The sequence below is a fragment of the Stegostoma tigrinum genome, chromosome 9 (genome assembly GCF_030684315.1).
Source record: "Stegostoma tigrinum isolate sSteTig4 chromosome 9, sSteTig4.hap1, whole genome shotgun sequence".
Classification (NCBI taxonomy): domain Eukaryota; kingdom Metazoa; phylum Chordata; class Chondrichthyes; order Orectolobiformes; family Stegostomatidae; genus Stegostoma; species Stegostoma tigrinum.
Genome location: NC_081362.1, coordinates 37,724,613 through 37,741,005, shown reverse-complemented (window position 1 = coordinate 37,741,005; position 16,393 = coordinate 37,724,613). Strand labels below are relative to the sequence as shown.

The window sequence follows — 16,393 nt, the reverse complement described above, 5'->3', positions numbered from 1 at the left end:
AACAGGCCCTTCAGCCCACAATGTTGTGCCGACCATTGATCCTCATGTATGCACCCTCAAATTTCTGTGACCATATACATGTCCAGCAGTCTCTTAAATGACCCCAATGACCTTGCTTCCACAACTGCTGCTGGCAACGCATTCCATGCTCTCACAACTCTCTGCGTAAAGAACCTGCCTCTGACATCCCCTCTATACTTTCCACCAACCAGCTTAAAACTATGACCCCTCGTGCTAGCCATTTCTGCCCTGGGAAATAGTCTCTGGCTATCAACTCTATCTATGCCTCTCATTATCTTGTGTACCTCAATTAGGTCCCCTCTCCTCCTCCTTTTCTCCAATGAAAAGAGACCAAGCTCAGTCAACCTCTCTTCATAAGATAAGCCCTCCAGTCCAGGCAGCATCCTGGTAAACCTCCTCTGAACCCTCTCCAAAGCATCCACATCTTTCCTATAATAGGGCGCCCAGAACTGGACGCAGTATTCCAAGTGCGGTCTAACCAAAACTTTATAGAGCTGCAACAAGATCTCACGACTCTTAAACTCAATCTCCCTGTTAATGAAAGCCAAAACACCATATGCTTTCTTAACAACCCTGTCCACTTGGGTGGCCATTTTAAGGGATCTATGTATCTGCACACCAAGGTCCCTCTGTTCCTCCACACTGCCAAGAATCCTATCCTTAATCCTGTACTCAGCTTTCAAATTCGACCTTCCAAAATGCATCACCTCGCATTTATCCAGGTTGAACTCCATCTGCCACCTCTCAGCCCATCTCTGCATCCTGTCAATGTCCCGCTGCAGCCTACAACAGCCCTCTATACTGTCAACGACACTTCCGACCTTTGTGTCGTCTGCAAACTTGCTGCCCCATCCTTCAATCCCCTCATCCAAGTCATTAATAAAAATTACAAACAGTAGAGGCCCAAGGACAGAGCCCTGTGGAACCCCACTCACCACTGACTTCCAGGCAGAATATTTTCCTTCTACTACCACTCGCTGTCTTCTGTTGGCCAGCCAATTCTGTATCCAAGCAGCTAAGTTCCCCTGTATCCCATTCCTCCTGACCTTCTGAATGAGCCTACCATGGGGAACCTTATCAAATGCCTTACTGAAGTCCATATACACCACATCCACAGCTCGACCCTCATCAACTTTTCTAGTCACATCCTCAAAGAACTCTAAGGTTTGTGAGGCATGACCTACCCCTCACAAAGCCGTGTTGACTGTATTTGATCAAGCCATGCTCCTCCAGATGGTCATAAATCCTATCCCTCAGAATCCTTTCTAACACCTTGCAGACGACAGACGTGAGACTTACTGGTCTGTAATTGCCGGGGATTTCCCTATTTCCTTTCTTGAAGAGAGGAATTACATTTGCCTCTCTCCAGTCCTCAGGTACGACTCCAGTGGAGAGCGAGGATGCAAAGATCTTCACAAGTGGCGAAGCAATTGCATTTCTCGCTTCCCAAAGCAGCCGAGGACAAATCTGTTCCGGGCCTGGCGACTTGTCAATCTTGATGTTTGACAAAATTTTCAGCACATCAGCTTCCTCCCTTATTTAAAGAAAGATGTGAAAGCTCTATAATGTTGCCAGTTAACCTAATTCAACCTCTCCCTTGCCCAGAGATAATGGGAACTGCAGATGCTGGAGACTCCAAGATGACAAAATGTGAGGCTGGATGAACACAGCAGGCCAAGCAGCATCTCAGGAGCACAAAAGCCGACGTTTCGGGCCTAGACCCTTCATCAGAGAGCTGATGAAGGGTCTAGGCCCGAAACGTCGGCTTTTGTGCTCCTGAGATGCTGCTTGGCCTGCTGTGTTCATCCAGCCTCACATTTTGTCATCTCCCTTGCCCACCCCTGTTGAAATCACTATCCAAGCCTTCATTATTCCAGTGCTTTTCGGGATGGCCTCCCATCTTCCACCCTATTTTACCTGGTGTCACCAAAAACTGTGCTGCCCATATTCTAACTCGCAACACATCCTACTGGGCTGTCACTCCTGCACTCTGCAATGTCTATTGCTTTCTGGTTTGACCATGTCTCAATTTTTAAAATTGCATTCATGATATCCAAGTCCTATATGTTCTTCCTGCTTTGGAAAACTCCTCTAAGATATCAGTACTTTTTTGGCTTCCTGCTGATTTTCTATCATTGGTGGCCATGCCTTTAGTTAACTAGGCTTTAACCATGGAATTCTGTCTGAAAATCTATCTGTGGATCTATATTGCTTAAGATTTTCCTTAAAAGCTGTTTTATTTTTGACCAAGTTTTTGCTTCCAAGTCTTAATACTGCCTTACGTGGAGTGGTGTCATTAAAGTGCAGATAACTGTCTTATGAAGTGCCTTGGGTTTCTTTTAATAGGTTAGAAGTGCTACACAAATGCAAGTTCTTGGCATTGAGCTTGAGAAGATTACAGACCAGGATAGAGGAAGCATGGGAGTGATTGGAAACAAGGTTTAGGATTTTCAAATTGGGAATTTAGGTTCACTTTCGGCAAGAATACTTTAGCCTCTATTTCAGAACACTGCTATGCTTGTAAAGACCCTGCGACCATCAAGTCTACTTTAGGGAGACTGCCTGTTTTGCTACAAACTATCCAAGTAGGAGAAGACGAATGAAATGAATGTTCTAATATGTAAATGAATCAATTGAGACAGAACTACATGTAAAAAAAAATATCATTTTTAACACTATAATGCTACCTAAACAAAAGTTCCTTCTGCTGGAACTTTTTGAATTGTATGTAGTAATGACTGTACCTGCCATCTAATGGATGGAATTAATTAGTCGTGGTGGGAAATTCCTCTTTGAAGGAAAATAAATATCACACCTGCAATAAAAAAGTTAAACCCTTTTTCATTGCACCTGGGTGGGTTTTATGGAAGTAAAAGATGATGCTAACCTTTTATAGATAGTTGTCATTTTTTGCACAATACATTTAAAGCTGGAGTTAATTTCTGAATCAAATGTTTATCCAATCCCAAGTACAGTAGAAAGCACGGCTTATTTTTTGGAATATAATTCTAGGCAAAGGTGACAGACTGTTATAGAATGCAAGTACCTTTCTTTAGTCGTCTGAATTTCCATGTGGGATTTCTCAGCATTGCAGAATAAATGCCCTTTTTTTGCTACTATAGCAATGTAGAATTGCTAGAAATGCTGTTGTTGCAAGATAAGTCTGGAGTAAGATTCTGCCAATCTACTGCACAAGAGAGCACTGTTTTGAAAGTCAGTGTTTCTGACATGGGCCGACAATTTTACCCAATGTGACTGAAATGAATCAATTGATTGCAGTTGCATGTCACAAGCAGAACAGTAGCAATGTTTTTAGCATGGTTACACTAAGAAATCAGGGTAAGTTGTAAGGCTTCGAACCTTAAGTGAGAATTTTGTCTAAACCTTTTATACGACCATAATTGTGTCTCATGACAGCTTGGAACAATACAGATATGGACAAAGTTGAATTGTCATCGCAGGTTGTGCTTCAAATTGCAGCATTTTAATATTGGAATGATTATCCCTGGGAATATACCAAATTATCACTTGAAACAAATTGTTTCAATTTTGTAAGGGCTTGATTGTATTATCCAGTTCATTTTGTTATTAGTTTTAGTTAAAATAGAAAATTGAATCAGCAGCCAGCTGAGGATCTTAACTAGGTTTGCAATCACCTGTTGAAAAAAACAAAATATTGAGCACTGGGGCTTCTGTTTCTGCCTTAACTGTATCAGCATCAGACAGAAATATCTTTCTTCTGCCAGCATTTTTATGTGTAGCACTGTCCCCCTTTAAATATCACATTAAACTTCATACTTATTTAAACATTGTGGAATTGGTTCTGTATTAAACACAACTTGCTAGAAGTAAATGATTACTTTCTACCTCAAGATAATAAAATGTGAGGCTTGATGAACACAGCAGGCCAAGCAGCATCTCAGGAGCACAAAAGCTGACGTTTCGGGCCTAGACCCTTCATCAGAGAGGGGGATGGGGAGAGGGAACTGGAATAAATAGGGAGAGCGGGGGAGGCGGACCGAAGATGGAGAGTAAAGAAGATAGGCAGAGAGAGTATAGGTAGGGAGGGGATAGGTCAGTCCAGGGAAGACGGACAGGTCAAGGAGGTGGGATGAGGTTAGTAGGTAGATGGGGGTGCGGCTTGGGGTGGGAGGAAGGGATGGGTGAGAGGAAGAACAGGTTAGGGAGGCAGAGACAGGTTGGACTGGTTTTGGGATGCAGTGGGTGGGGGGGAAGAGCTGGGCTGGTTGTGTGGTGTGGTGGGGGGAGGGAACGAACTGGGCTGGTTTAGGGATGCAGTTGGCGAAGGGGAGATTTTGAAACTGGTGAAGTCCACATTGATACCATTAGGCTGCAGGGTTCCCAGGCGGAATATGAGTTGCTGTTCCTGCAACCTTCAGGTGGCATCATTGTGGCAGTGCAGGAGGCCCATGATGGACATGTCATCTAGAGAATGGGAGGGGGAGTGGAAATGGTTTGCGACTGGGAGGTGCAGTTGTTTGTTGCGAACTGAGCGGAGGTGTTCTGCAAAGCGGTCTCCAAGCCTCCGCTTGGTTTCCCCAATGTAGAGGAAGCCGCACCGGGTACAGTGGATGCAGTATACCACATTGGCAGATGTGCAGGTGAACCTCTGCTTAATGTGGAATGTCATCTTGGGGCCTGGGATAGGGGTGAGGGAGGAGGTGTGGGGGCAAGTGTAGCATTTTCTGCGGTTGCAGGGGAAGGTGCTGGGTGTGGTGGGGTTGGAGGGCAGTGTGGAGCGAACAAGGGAGTCACGGAGAGAGTGGTCTCTCTGGAAAGCAGACGGGGTGGGGATGGAAAAATGTCTTGGGTGGTGGGGTCAGATTGTAAATGGCGGAAGTCTCGGAGGATGATGCGTTGTATCCGGAGGTTGGTAGGGTGGTGTGTGAGAATGAGGGGGATCCTCTTAGGGCGGTTGTGGCGGGGGCGGGGTGTGAGGGATGTGTTGCGGGAAATACGGAAGACACGGTCAAGGGCGTTCTCGATCACTGTGGGGGTAAAGTTGCGGTCCGTAAAGAACTTGGACATCTGGGATGTGCGGGAGTGGAATGTCTTATCGTGGGAGCAGATGCGGCGGAGGCGGAGGAATTGGGAATAGGGGATGGAATTTTTGCAGGAGGGTGGGTGGGAGGAGGTGTATTCTAGGTAGCTGTGGGAGTCGGTGGGCTTGAAATGGACATCAGTTACAAGCTGGTTGCCTGAGATGGAGACTGAGAGGTCCAGGAAGGTGAGGGATGTGCTGGAGGTGGCCCAGGTGAACTGAAGGTTGGGGTGGAAGGCGTTGGTGAAGTGGATGAACTGTTCGAGCTCCTCTGGGGAGCAAGAGGCGGCGCCAGTACAGTCATCAATGTACTGGAGGAAGAGGTGGGGTTTGGGGCCTGTTGAGGTGCGGAAGAGGGACTGTTCCACGTAACCTACAAAGAGGCAGGCATAGCTGGGGCCCATGCGGGTTGCCCATGGCCACCCCCTTAGTCTGTAGGAAGTGGGAGGAGTCAAAAGAGAAGTTGTTGAGGGTGAGGACGAGTTCAGCTAGGCGGATGAGAGTGTCGGTGGAGGGGGACTGGTCGGGCCTGCGGGACAGGAAGAAGCAGAGGACCTTGAGGCCATCTGCATGCAGAATGCAGGTGTATAGGGACTGGACGTCCATGGTGAATATGAGGTGTTGGGGGCCAGGGAATTGGAAGTCCTGGAGGAGGTGGAGGGCGTGGGTGGCATCACGGACGTAGGTGGGGAGTTCCTGGACCAAAGGGGAGAAAATGGAGTCCAGATAGGTGGAGATGAGTTCGGTGGGGCAGGAGCAGGCTGAGACGATGTGTCGACCAGGGTAGGCAGGTTTGTGGATTTTGGGAAGGAGATAGAAACGGGCCGTGTGGGGTTGGGGAACAATGAGGTTGGAGGCTGTGGGTGGGAGGTCCCCTGAGGTGATGAGGTCGTGAATGGTGTTGGAGATGATGGTTTGGTGCTCGGGTGTGGGGTTATGATCGAGGGGGCGGTAGGAGGTGGTGTCGGAGGGTTGGCATCTGGCCTCGGCGATGTAGAGGTCAGTGCGCCATACTACCACTGCGCCACCCTTGTCTGCGGGTTTGGTGAGGTTGGGGTTGGAGCGGAGGGCTGCCCGTTCTGCGGGGGAGAGGTTGGAGTGGGTGAGAGGGGTGGAGAGGTTGAGGCGGTTAATGTCTCGACGGCAGTTGGAGATGAAGAGGTCGAGGGAGGGTAGGAGGCCTGGGGGTGGTGTCCAGGAGGAGGACTTGTGTTGGAAGCGGGTGAAGGGGTCAGTGGAAGGAGGGTTAGGTTCCCGGTTGAAGAAGTAGGCACGGAGGCGAAGAGCAGTTTTTCTGCCATCTATGTCCAACCGTGACTGGTATTCGTTGATGTGTGGTTGTAGGGGGACAAAGGTGAGCCCCTTACTAGGGACTGACCGTTCTACCTCATGCTGTTTTTCATTCTTGCATAATACATCACTTCATTTTACTGTCACCTCTCAAAACCTATTGATTTTTGTCGGCTTGAGCTGGTCTTCAGCCTGATTTACATCACCCCTGTGGTTTTAAACAGTTGGTCACCTGCATCTCCTGCAGAGCTATACTGATTCATGAGCCCATGTGTACATTGACCAGATGGATCCTCCTGAAAAGGGCTGATGGGAGTTTAAGCAGGGTCTGCTACTCAATGGTAACATCAAGTGCTTGGCATCAAAGGACAATTTAACTATTGCTTCTGCTCACCCAGGAGCTTGAGTTTGCAATCGTTTTTCCCTATTGGTAAAACAAAATTGGTGGATTCTGAAGGGACAGTTGATTTTAAGACCAAAGCACCAGTATCATTTTGTGAATTTAAAAAAACTTTTACTTTAATCTCCTCTTTCAAAATGATGTTTAATTGTATAACTAATTTTTGTACAACAAATACTTGTCTTGGGAGTCTATAATATTTGTAAAAATCAGAGGGAAACTTCAAGTAAAGAGATCTAGCATTCCAGATCTAAATGAAGATTTATCCAGATCTGTACTTTATTTTGTAGCACGGTACTACATCATTTGGTGAATTTGTGCAGTGAGCTAGCAAAGTTACTGAGCGTCACTGTTTTAACTTCTGTTACAATGAAGTACTTGAGAGAATTTGATTTGTCTGTTTACCTTTTTAGAGCTATCAGTCAGTCATGTGGGTGTGAATAGAACGTCTGACTCCACTTCGATTTAAGGTAATCATCTCATGAGCAATACTAGAAAATCTTGTCTTTATGTTCTTTGTTTAGAAACTCTTTGATAGAATGTTTGTGTTATGCCATTGAGACAATGAACGTTTAAGTTAAAGACAACTAACATATGCTATAGAACTTTGACTCTAAGACTAATGTTTTATTGTTCTCAGTCTTTGTGCGAGTTATGCAATACCAGTGCTTAAATAAGAGTTTGTAAGCTTGATCATTTGTAACTGTTTATCTGTATGTATAATTGGTTTTCTTGATGATTTAAGTATTTGTTCTCCTCCCTCCCAGCTTCTGTGTGTGTAACTAATGCTGTTTTCGGAAAGTGTTATTCTGGAAGTTGTGTGGCCAAATTCTCAAACCTTCAACATGACATGAAGTTAGTACAATTGTCTTGATTTTTAAAAAAGATTATACGGTCTCTGGGCACAACATCCAATTGTCAATTTTCTTGTTGGCTTCAAAATGTGAAAATATATCATCATTTTAAATAAGGTTTCTATCATTTTCTGCAGCTTATTGCTTTAAATAGATATTAATTCTCCCTTTTATTATTAAGGTGTGGTGATTTGAACAGGTATATCTACCAGGGCAGTGTTTAAGTGGTTAATATGTTGTTCCTTTTGGAAAGGTTCCAGATTTGATCATGGATCTAAGATGGATAGGCAGAAGGTGATCAACAGGCTTATAATATTGAGATAAAAGAGAAAATTAGCTGGTTTACTGTTCTTAGACTATTTACTTCTCTATTCTCCTCACCAACCACCACCAGCACCACTAGCATATCTATGGCCAGTATCCTATTAGATTCTGCTCTGATGGCTATTGGCTTCTAAGTACTTAACAAGTATCATATGTAAAGAGTAGCAGTTGGGTAGAGTACTCCAGAAAGACTAACAATTTTCACAGTACTTTAACCTATTTGGACAGCTCATTCATAATAGGGACTATTGGCAGATGTTTAAAAACTGCTCCTGGACAAAATTCAAACATGGCTTTGATAGATGTGCGTTTTGCTTAGGAGTAGTTTTACTTTTGTTTTCAGAAATGAATTTTGATCTTTAAGTAATTATTCTTCATTGCAAAGGTCACATGAAAATTGCATTAACGTAGTGTTTTCCATAGTCACTGAGTATCTCAAAGTGCTTTATAGATTAAGTACTTTTTGGAGTCACTATGGTGGTGTAGGAAGTGATATGCATTCACAATCCCACAAACAACCATGTGATACTGACCAGATTATTGAGTTGCTCATTAAGGGCAAAGTATTGGCCAGGACTTCAGAATGACTGCCTAGCTGAAAATGCCTTTACTTAGTGACCAAACCTGATCTCTGTCCCTGGAAACTTTGAGACTAAAGCAGGCTGGATGAACTTTGTGTCATTGACCTGGAGATACGTCTCCAACTCCTCATATTTGTCATTCTGAAGAATGTCTGTGTCCACCGGCAGCATATTGCCACATTTGCCTCCGCTTCAGCGCATCACTACTTAAATATTCATTAATCTTCATTATCTCCAGTCTTGACTATTCCAATGCACTTGTCTGGTTTTGCCCTAACAACATAGAGAGTCCCATTCTTTCACTAGCTTGTTAATTCATTCTGAACCTCCTTGCTAAAGTGGGAAAACAGGTGCCATCTTTTTATTTAATACCAGATTTCTTTGCAGAATGTCTGCTTCCACCCTACCAACACCCAGTGAATCATAGAATCCCTACAGTATGGAAACAGGCCCTTCAGCCCAACAAATTCACGCTGACCACTAAAGCATCCTACTCAAATCCATTCCCCTGTAACCCCCCTCAGCTACACATACCTGAGCACTGTGGACAATTTAGCATGGTCAATTCACCTGGCCTGCACATCTTTGGTCTGTGGGAGGAAGCCTGTGCAGACATGGGGAGAATGTGCAAACTCCACACAGTTGCCTGAGGGTGGAATCGAACCCGGGTCCCTGGAACAGTGAGGCAACAGTGCTAACCACTGAACCACTATGCTGTTCAGTGTTTCTGAACTCTCTTGATACGTCAAGGTATTTGAATAAATGCCCTTTACCTGTGTCTTTAACTTTTTAATAGTATTAATATACCATCATTAGGTGCTGTTTTAGCATCATTATGTTGTCAAGTTTATTACAGAAAATAAAAACACATGGAATGGGGGTTACATATTGACTGACTGAATGGAGAGTGCGCATATGATGAGGCATAGCAATGACTGTGGATCTCAGGATGCAGTGAGAGCAGCTGTCTGTTGAACATAGAGATACCTGTGATCTTGGGTGGAGTCAAAGCACAGGGGGTGAAACTAGAGTTGGAATCGGTATAGGGTGAGTCTGAGCCAGAGGCAGCCACTGAGGAATGTGACGTGGCTCATTTTCTGCTTGGGACCTTGTGGCCCCCTGGACTCTCTTTATTGGGTTCAATAACTTCAGGGCCTGAATTCTCCCATGTCCCAGCCCCCAGATGCTGCCAGACATGTTGAGCTTTTCCTGGATGTCACAAGTGGTGTGTCATGGGGTTAGAGTTGGGACCTCAAATCTTTGTAATTTATATGGATGATTTGGATTGAAGATATGGGAGCCAAATTTGCTGATAATACAAAGATAGGCACCCTCTCCAGTGCTATCACATCTTTCTTGTAATGAAGATTTCAGAACTGCACGCTAGCTGTGGCCTAAGTGATGGTTTTTATACAGTTCTAGCACAACCTCCCTGCTCTTTAAAGTCTTTGCCTCAGCTAACTGTCTGTCTTGTCAAAAATCAAAGTAGGCAATGCCCTAGTAATATTGTCGCTAAATTATTGAATCCAATGACCCAGGTAATATTCTGTGGGGGGTGGGGGTGGGAAGGAAGATGATGTTGGAAAAGCTCAGTGGGTCTGCCAGCATTTGTGGAGAGAAATCAGTGAATGGTTCATGTTGAGTGACCCTTCCCCTATAATATTCCACGGACCTGGATTGAAATCCTGCTGTAGCAGATGGTAAAATTTGAATTCAATAATAATCTGGAAAAAAAGTCTAATATGACCATGAAACCGTTGTCTGTTATCAGGAAAACCTCACCTATTTTATAAATGTCATTTACAGAAGAAACTACCATCCTTACCTGGTCTGGCCTACATGTGGCTCCAGACCACACAGCAACATGGTCGACTCCTAAGGCAGTTAGGGATGGGCAATAAATGCTGATCCAATCAGGGATGCCCACATCCCATGGATGAACTGAGAAATTTTATCCACCCGTTGTGATATCTTAAGGGGCCTGTAGACATGCACATCAAGGACCTCCTAATCATTGGTTCGTTTTGGGATCCTGCTGTTCATGTATTCTGTTTCCTCGTTTATCTTGTCCATGTGCATTACCTCACATTTTGTCCAGATTGAGTTCCATTTGTTGCTGATTAGAGGATCTAACCAGCCCATTTATATCCTCCTATAGTCTAAGGGATTACCAATGAATTAAAGAAGGCCATGCAGGATTTGGTGTTGCTAAAATAATTTAAGTCATGATCACATTTAATGGTGGAGCAGGCTAGAAGGGCTGAATGGCCTACATTTGTTCTTTGTATCTCAATATGTCAACATTACCCTGTGCTTGTTGATTTACATTGGTTCCCAGTCAAGCAACATCTTGTTTTTGAAAATCTTCATCCTTATCTTCAAATCCTTTCCTGGCCTTGCGTCTTCCTATTTCTGTAATTTCCTCCAAACCTCAAACCTGAGGCTAATGTCATGGTCTACAGGACAACAGCAATTTCTACAGTCCTATGATCTTTGACAATTTTGACAACATCCAGCAGGGAGCACTTGAATTTAAATCACAACACCATTGATTACCAAAGGGTTTTATTAGGGCTGATTACCAACTCTCGGTTGCTTTGCCGTAAACTCTGGAATTTCCCCTCTAAACCTCACTACCTCACTGTCTTCCTTTTAAGACATGCCTTAAAACCTTTCACTTTTGATCAAGTTCGTGACTAATATCATCGTACGTGGCTTAGTGTTTTGTATGGTTTCAGAATTGCTCCTGTGAAGCAATTTGCTTTGCTTTATCACTTTAAAGACATCATATAGGCTGTTGCTATTAAAATTTTTTCATCCTAGTTTTAGATCAAAGAATCTAAGATGAAACCCAGTGTTCGTTGCATGACTTGGAAGCCTCTAGAACAGGATGGGGTTGGGGGCTGGTGGTGGAGAGAGGAAATGATGCACCATCTGTTCTTGTGGTTCTTTCTAACAAATGAGAATTAAGGGTGGGTGGGAACTAATTAAACAATCTATAATCTTCCTCAAAAATTAATCTAGCAGGAATTGTACTGCATTTTTATTTCTTGAGTGCAATTTAAACTCTTCTATAATTAAGAACAGTCAAACCAATAGTAGAATAATCATTTTATGATTTTGAGGATATGTATTATTGAAGGAAATGCAGCTAAAAGCATGGAAAATTTCTTTTAGCAAACTAGCCTGGGGCACTTTTTCTTTCTTTCCTGCTGAGGCAAACTGGAAAAACAATGCTATCTAGTGAGCTAATTTTACTAAAAATTGAAGTACTTTGCAAGCTAACTACTATCATCCTTCTGGACAATAAACTTTCTATTATTCTAGATTGAGTATTGTAGCTCCCCGAAGATTTCTGTTGGTAAAGACAATGTAGACCAGTAAGAACGAGAGGCAGTAGTGCCGTGGCAACATCACTGGATGAGTAATAGAGAATGCCAAGATAATGTTCTGAGGGGATAAGGGTTCAAATCTCACTGTGGTTATAAATATCTACAATTAAAAAGCTAGCCTAATGGTGATTGTACATCCATTTTTATTTTGTTAGCTTTCTTAAACAAAAACATCCGGTTTACCTTCTGAAGAAGGGTCTCGACTTGAAACAACAGCTTTCCTGCTCCTCTGACGCTGCTTGGCCTGCTGTATTCCTCCAGCTCTGCACCTTGTTATCCCATTTTGTTTATTAATGTCGTTTTTTGATGGAAAGGAGTCTTGATATCTGGGTTACGTATTACTCCAGAATCACTAACGTGATCAATGCTTAACTGGCTTCTGGGAAATTGGAATTAAATACTGGTCTGGGTAGCAACAACTGTTTTACTCCTTCATGGGATGCAAAATCCCCAGCTTTTTGATGTAACTGATTTCATTAGGGACACTTGTTGGAGCTGTTGAGTTAATGTTAGTTATCGAATATTAGAAACAAAAGAACAGTAGGTGGCTGTTCATGTCACCATTGGCTGAAATCGTGGTTGAACTATGACCTAATTCTATCCATCTGCCTTGGCTCAAATTTCAGTTATACTACAGGCTAGCAAAAATGAATCTAATTTAAAAGGAAGTGGCTTCATAAATGCTTTCTATGGGAGAGAAATTCACACACTTACTACTTATGTCACTCACTTTATAAATAGTAGAAGCAGGAGTAGGCAGCTCAAATCCTAGAGACTGCTCTGTCATTCGATTTGATCAAAGCTGATCTCATTTTGGCCTCACTCTACTTTCCTGCCAACTTTCCATAACCCTTCAACTCTTTACTAATTAAGAATTTGTCTACCTCCTCCCTAACCTTATTCAGAATCCTTGCATCCACTGCACTCTGAAATTCTACAAATTCACCACTCTTTGAACGAAGTAATTCCACTTCATTTCTGTTTTAAATCTTCTACCCTTTATCCTAAAACTATAACCTCATGTTCTGGATTGCCTGACATGAGGAAACACCCTTCCATGTCTACTTCGTCAATTCCCTTTAGCATCTTGTATACCTCAGTTTGAATGCCTGAGTGAAACAATGTCTTTATTGTGACATCATTGAATGTCAAAAGATGATGGTTAGATTGTCATTGCCTGGCATTTGTATGGTGCAAATGTTAGTTCCAATTATCAGCACAAACCTGGATATCGTCTAGATCTTGTTGTACTTGAACATGGACTGCTTCAGTATCCGAAGCCACAAATGGTGCTGAATATTGTCATCAGTGAACATCCCTACTTCTGATGTTTATGATGGAAGGAAGGTCATGGAGTTGGGACAGCTGCTTCATCCATGTGATCATATTTTTTGTATTAACCTTTTGTGTGACTCTTTCTTAAATGCTGCCTTGAGGTCCAGAAACACTACATCTACAGGATCTCCATCATCCATTTTACTAGTTACATCAAAGTGCTGCACCAAATTAGTCAAACATGATTCACCCTTCATTAAACCCATGCTGATTGTGATAGTTTGCATTTTTTCTTTGTAAATATCGTGTTTAATACTTCCTTTATAACAGATTCTAGCAATTTGCCAATGGCAGATGTTAAAATAACATCTATAGTTTGAGAGTCTGCCTCCTTCCCTCCCTCACTTTTGGAGTATTAGAATATTTCCAGTCCACTGGAACCTTTCCACCATCCAGGAATTTTGGAATATCATAACTAGTGGATCCATTATTTCCGCTGCCACTTCCTTTAAGACCTCAAGATGTAGGCATCAGGTCCTGTGGTCTTGTCTACCTTCAGTCTCAATAGTTAGCTCAGCTCTAATACACTTGTTCTGGTGATTGTCCTAAGTTCCTTTTCTAACCTCTTCATTGCCAGTTACTATAAAGAAGATGCTAATGTTGTCCTCAACTGTGCAAACTGAGGGGAAAATATTAATTTAGTATCTCTGCCATTTGTGTTCCCCATGATTAAGTTGCTAGACTCTACATCAAATATTCACTTTAGCTACTGTCTTCCCTTTTATATACTTCTAGAAACTTGTGCTATCTATTTTTATATTTTGTACTTGTTTTCTTTACCTAATTTGTGTTCTTTTATTACTGTTTTAGTAGCCATTTGTTGATCTTTAAAAGTTTTTTTTTAATATTCCAGCCTGCCACTGGCCTTTGTAAATGTGGTATGCCCTAGTTTTTGCTTTTGTTATATTTAACTTAGTTAGCCAAGTCTACATTTTTCCTCCTCTTATAATCTATCTTTCTTGTCTTTGTCTTTGATCTATATTTAGTTGGGAGCAATTTAACATCCCTAAATATCTGCCACTGTACTAACTTGTAGTCTTCCTGCCTGGTCCATTTGGGCCAAATCTGTCCTCGTGCCTTTGTAATGACCTTTTTTTAACTTCAGAATATTAGTGAGAGACTCCATTTTCTTGCCCTCCAATTGAGTTTGAAATTTTCACATGTCCTGATCATTCTTCCTTAGGTGATCCTTTGATTATGAGGTAATTAATTAATCCCATCTCATTACACAATTCCAAATTCGAAAAACCTTGCTCATTGATTCCATAACACATTGCTCCAAGAAACAATCTCTAGTACATTGAATGAACTCTCCCTTGTGGTTTGATCCAGTCATGAGGGCATGTTTCACAACTTCTTTCTTGAATGAAGTGACTTTGGATTTAAGTCTTATGACCTTTTGCCCTGGAAGCTATTATTAACATAAAAAGTTATTAACTGTCCCTCCAATTTTTTTTTGAGGTTTTTTGGAATGTTTAATCAAGGATTCCCTTAATCCTTTATACTCCAAAGAATGAGTCCAGTTTGTTTTTTTCTCATCAGTTTAACTTCTGCAGCTCCTTATTTTGTTATCTCAATCATTTAATAAATATTGTAGATAGCCTAGCCCTGGCACAAATCCTTGTAGTGGCAACGATAGGCTCTTCCTAACAGAGTACCCAATTTTCTTGTGCTTTGTCTGCTGTCACCTAAATATCTCCTCATCAGGATAGTAACATGCCTTTAATTCCTTGATTTTTAATTTTAACTAACAGTCTTTTTTCTTCTGTGTTGCCAGCTAGAAGCCTGTACAAACTGCATTTACTAACACTCTTCTGTAACTGCTGTGAAAACTGAAGGTGCCCATTTAAGTTGGATGGAGACCTGTTTAGGCTCAATTCTACCACCCACCAACTTGAATAGTATACGTTCACTCTGAAGAAAGACAGATGAATGAGTTCCAAGCTGACTTTGTAGTAGACCATGTTACAGTTCTACAAGATGTTGGTTGGTCACTTTGAGTACTATTTGCAGTTCTGGTTGCCGTGCTTTAGGATGGATATTATTAAATTGGACAGGTTGCAGAAAAGATTTAAAAGGATATTGCTGGAACTAGAGGGTTTGAGTTCTAAAAATAGACTGGGAATTTATTTCCTCTGGAGCATAGGAGATTGAGTGGTGACCTTTGTAGAGACTTATAAAATATGAGAGGCATCGATAAAGTGAATAGCAAATACCCTTTCCCTGGAGTAGGGAAGCTCAAAACTAGAGGACATGATTTTAAGGTGAGAAGAGAGAGATTAAAGTGACCTGAGGGGCAACTTTTTTGGAGAATGTTAGATAACAAAGTGTGGAGCTGGATGAACACAGCAGGAGAATGGTTTGTTTGTATGGAACAAACTGTCAGAAGAAGTGGTAGATGCAGGTGCAGTTATGGCATTTTAAAAGATTTTGGGCCGGTATGTAAATAGGAATAGTTAAAAAGAAAATGGACCAAACTTAGGCAAATGGGACTAGAGTAGTTTGCAAAATGTTGGTGAATGAGGTTGGATCGAAGGGTCTGTTTTTGTGTTGTGTGCATGGTGCGACTCAATCGACAAATGCTAAGCTACACTAATCACACTTCTCTGCACTCAATCCATGGCCTACTATGCCTAGTGTTTTTAGTATATGTCCAGATAATTCAAAAATGTTGTGAGAGTACCTGCCTCCTCCATCCGTGGGCAGTGCATTCCATTGTCTACCACTTTTTGGGTGAATTTTCTTTTCCTCTGATCTCCTCAAAACCAATCGCTCCCCACCTTTAAGCTTATGCTTGTCTGGTCTTGGACACGTCTGCCATGGGGAATAGATTATCACGATCTAATGTCTATGCCTCTCAATTTTGTCTCGATGAGATTTCCCCCTCAGCTGCCTCCACTCCAAGGAAGACACACCCAGCCTGTCCAATCTCTCCTCATAACCCGAGACCTTTCATTCCAGAGGATGTCCTAGTGAATTTCCTCCGCAGTGCAATCATGATCTTCCAATAGGGTGATAACCAGAACTGCACACAGTATTCCATTGTGGCCTCATCTATATTTCATAAAGTTGTAGCAAGACTCCCTTGCTTTTATATTCTACGCTCTAGCTAATGAAGGCAAACATTCCATATG

The 16,393-nt window shown here is 42.4% G+C and overlaps 1 protein-coding gene across 2 annotated transcripts in view; it reads left to right on the top strand.

The window, feature by feature from the left end:
* The window catches only part of tiam2a (TIAM Rac1 associated GEF 2a), a 350,324-nt gene that overhangs the window by 33,778 nt on the left and 300,153 nt on the right, over positions 1 to 16,393 (top strand). For both annotated transcript variants that reach the window (XM_059648488.1, XM_048536148.1), the window contains exon 2: positions 7,187 to 7,243. The gene's annotated coding sequence lies outside the window, so the exon portion shown is untranslated. The remainder of the gene's footprint in view (positions 1 to 7,186; positions 7,244 to 16,393) is intronic.